We start from the raw sequence: 4,297 nt of genomic DNA, 5'->3' as shown, positions 1-4,297 counted from the left end.
TTGAGACCCGTTTAAGGCGTCCGACTGAATTGATTTTTTGTGACCAATCAACCCGTCCGGACGTTTGAGGGCGATATGGGGTGCCCGGTTGTAGATGCTCTAAGAGCAACTATAGCAGACCCCACAAAAGTTGCGAACCCGCAAAATTCCGGCGAGTATACGGGCTCGGCCCAATTTTCCGGCCAGAACAGAGCCCGCATACTGCCCGGCCCATAAAAATTTTTGCCGCGGCCCGCAAACCGCACGCCCCGACCACTATATCTACGGCTTCGCGGCGCATTTGCGGGTCGAAACCCTATCCCCCGCCGCCGCCGAGCCACGCAACTCCCCACCCCCTTTTCCACATGTCTCGCCGCCGACGACCCCCTTCCTCCTCCAGCCACCATGTGGGGCCGCATGTTGAGCTACGGACGCGGCTCCGGCAGCAAATCCGGCGGCGGTAGCGACCCCGAGCACGAGCCGCGCGTCCGGTCGGACGACGCGAGGAAGCGCGGGGCGAGGAAGTGGACCAATCGCGGCCTCTCGCCACCGCCGAGCTTCCGCGTCTGCGAGACAGACGAGTACGACCGTCGGCACTGCCATACCCCATCCTCTGGCGCGTCCTTCTCCTCCGCGGCGAGATCTTCCTACGCCGGGAGCTCCTCCTCTTCCGACGCGGGCCTTCTCCCCATGAAGAGGGAGTGGTCGGAGGAGCCGGAGGACTTCGAGTTCGCCCCCGTCAAGGAGGAGCCCGAGGAGCTCGGCCGCCGTGGAGTCGTTGGGCCGGAGGACTTCGTCACCGACGTCGACGCGGTTGCGGCTGCCATTGCCGAGCAGAGCATGCGCGAGGAGGCGGAGCGCTGTCGCCACCACGAGGAGCTCAAAGACCTCCAGTTCCGGCAGGCGGTCGGGGCCAATCTCGCCGCCAAGGAGAAGGACGACGAGTGCCGGCGCATCCGCGAGGAGCAGAGGACAGTACATCGACCTCGGCAGCTCCGGCGAGAAGGATTGAGCTCCTCCACGGCGTCGTCCATGGCCGCGAGCTCGCCGCCGTGAGATCCCCACCCCTCTAGTACTAGTACTGATGTAGTATGTAGTATCAACTAGTGTTTGTAGTGTTTGATCATGTAAAATATATGTAGTACGTGATGAACTACTCGCGTTCACGAGATGCAATTTCTCTTGCGAAATTGTTTTTTTTTAATTATGCAGTTTCATCTACGGTGCTTGACCGCGCTAGTTCTTGACCTGCAAACGAAAACTTCATAAAACTATAAACGCATTTTGCAGATTAAGATTTTACGGGGTCTTTGCTCTAGCCTCTACCATTTGTCCGGCTAGTTTCTGACTCGACCGTACCAGCGACCGCGACATCCCATGTCACCTTCAGGCTTACACGTGGAGAATTTAACCGACGTGTGAATATATTTTAGACTCCTGCCAGCAAATGCGGATTTGTATACGCAGATCCTGAGCTCATAACACCGTTTCAAAGAATGCATTTCAGGAAGAGCATTTCGGTTAAGATAATACAACTTGCAGGTTGCAGCAAAACTAGTCAACGCGGCAGTTCTTCGTTTGAGTAAATGCCTTAACGTCTTATAGTATTAGTTTATTGAGGTTACATAGGGGATTTATATATAGTATTACTTAAAACAAAACGTAAGATTCTATGGTTCATCTTCTACTACATTCCTTTTTTCCATCTCTTATTAACTTACCAAATAAAATCATGTTTTCTTTGGCATAACAATAAACTTTTACCAAATAAATCTTAAACTTTATTTAGGTAGGTAATAAATTACGGGCATGATTTGATAAATAATTATTTGGCAATCATACTAATATGAAAGGTACTATAGAATAGAATAGATCTTTTTTAGGGTAGAATAGAATAGATTTGAAAGAAAGGGATATGCGGTGTCTGGACAACGGGCTGATCAAACACGGGTCATCAAGGCCAGCCAGATCCCATGCAAGCAACCGTCGATTGAACAACGGCCACCCAGAAAGGGCTGACCATGACTTGTCCACCACAGCACTGAATGCGCACGTTTCCCAGAGTCGTCCTCCGTGCTCACGCGGCACGGCCGCATGGGCTATATAACGAGCTGATAACAAGACCATAAGCTCTGTGCCATTTTGTTCGAGAGCGGCAACAATGGCGGTTTCCACACGCATGGCACTCCTGCTCACCCTTTGCGTCCTCGGTTGCTGCGTGTTCGCCCCGTCCTTGGCTGCCTCCGGCGACTTCCTCCAGTGCCTCTCGTCGAGCGTCCCCAGCGAGCGCGTGTTCACGCCGAGCTCGCCGTCGTTCACTTCGGTCCTGGTGTCGTCGATCCGGAACCCCAAGTTCTTCACCCCGACCACGGTGAGGCCGCTCTGCATCGTGACGCCCACCAACGCGTCCCACGTCCAGGCCGCGGTGCTCTGCGGCCGCCGCCACGACGTGCGCGTCCGCGTGCGCAGCGGCGGGCACGACTACGAGGGGCTCTCTTACCGGTCCGAGCGCCCCGAGGTGTTCGCGGTGGTCGACCTCGCCAACCTCCGCGCCGTGCGCGTCGACCGCGTCGCGGCCACCGCGTGGGTGGACTCGGGCGCGACGGTCGGGGAGCTGTACTACGCCGTCGCGAAGGCGGCGCCCGGGCTCGCGTTCCCGGCCGGCGTGTGCTCGACCATGGGCCTGGGCGGCCACTTCAGCGGCGGCGGCATGGGCATGATGATGCGCAAGTACGGCCTCTCCATCGACAACGTCCTCGACGCCACGCTGGTCGACGCCAACGGGAGGCTCCTGGACAAGGAGGCCATGGGGAGCGACCTCTTCTGGGCCATCCGCGGCGGCGGCGGCGGGAACTTCGGCATCGTGCTGTCGTGGAAGATCAGGCTGGTACCTGTCCCGTCGACGGTGACGTTCTCCAACATCCAAAAGACCATTGACCAGGGCGCGGCCAGCGCCGTGACCAAATGGCAAACGCTCGCGCCGGCCCTCCCCGAGGACCTCAGCATACGGGTGATCGTGCAGAACCAGCAGGCCCTCTTCCAGACCCTGTATCTCGGCGGCTGCAGCGCGCTGGTGCGCGCGATGAGCAGCCTGTTCCCGGAGCTCGGCATGACGCGCGCCGACTGCCGGGAGATGAGCTGGCTGCAGTCCACGGTCTACATCAACTCCGGCGACATCAAGACGCCGGTGGAGACGCTCCTCAACCGGACGACCAGCCTGAGCACGTTCACCAAGAACAAGTCCGACTACGTCAAGCAAGCCATCACAAAGGACACGTGGGACAAGATCTTCCCCTGGTTCAACGGCTCCGCCGCGGGGCTCATGATCCTGGAGCCTCACGGCGGAAGGGTCGGCAGCATCGCCGATGCGGACACGCCATACCCTCACCGGAGCGGCGTGCTCTACAACATCCAGTACGTCGCGTTCTGGACGGGCAACGGCACGGACGGGCCGGACTGGATCAGCGGTCTGTACAACTTCATGGAGCCGTTCGTTAGCAAGAGCCCGAGGGGCGCGTACGTGAACTACCGGGACCTGGACATCGGCGAGAACACGGTGGTCGGCGGTGTCACGAGCTACGACAGCGGCAAGGTGTGGGGTGAGAGTTACTTCGGAGGCAACTTCGAGAGACTCGCCATCACCAAGGGGAAGGTGGACGCCGGCGACTACTTCAGAAACGAGCAGAGCGTTCCGCCACTTCTCTCGAGGAAGTGAAAGTGTAACCTGGCCAGTCCAATTTGAAGACATTGAACTATAGCAGTGGTTATAAAATACTAGTATGGCTTATAATGGAAGATCCATGATAGCTATTACCTCTGCCAAAATATACGACGTTTCTTTTACTAGTTTAGCTTTAAAAAACGTATTAGTACTAGTTATACTAAAAATGGTTGCAGTATATTTTCTGAGATTTGATTTTATTGTATAAACATGAATATTTGAATTAATAATATATTACATATATTTCACACCATATATACACTCAGTACGGAGTTTGAAAACCCCCCGCAGAAGTATGGAAGCACACTACTGATAGCTAGCGTTCCATCAGATTAGTCCCCCCTTGGTAGAATTGAATTCTTTTGAAGCGTGTGATTCAACCAGGGAAACGTGCATTCATCAACGTATCAGTTCATTTTGGTAAGCCAAGATTTGCTTAAATATAGAAATTAATGCTTCCTGAAAATTACGTTAAAAACTCCATTTTACTTTTTTGGTAAGACATGATTGCTTCCAATAAACAAATACGGAAATTATTTTTTCCCAGAAATTAGCGATTTGCTTCCAACAAACAAATAAAGGAAATTAAATGTTTCT

General features: G+C 54.6%; 2 pseudogenes; one reads left to right on the top strand and one right to left on the bottom strand.

Moving 5' to 3' along the window:
- Positions 1 to 261: 261 nt before the first annotated feature.
- Positions 262 to 1,013, bottom strand: LOC147960277 (uncharacterized; annotated as a pseudogene).
- A 1,090-nt stretch (positions 1,014 to 2,103) lies between these two features.
- LOC125522829 (berberine bridge enzyme-like Cyn d 4 pseudogene) lies at positions 2,104 to 3,955 on the top strand (annotated as a pseudogene).
- The last annotated feature ends 342 nt before the right edge of the window (positions 3,956 to 4,297 follow it).

Source organism: Triticum urartu, chromosome 7A, assembly GCF_056163025.1.
Source record: "Triticum urartu cultivar PI428250 chromosome 7A, HENAU_Tu73, whole genome shotgun sequence".
Classification (NCBI taxonomy): Eukaryota; Viridiplantae; Streptophyta; class Magnoliopsida; order Poales; family Poaceae; genus Triticum; species Triticum urartu.
The sequence above is the reverse complement of the archived record's forward strand: the minus strand, read 5'-3'. Positions and strand labels throughout refer to the sequence as shown.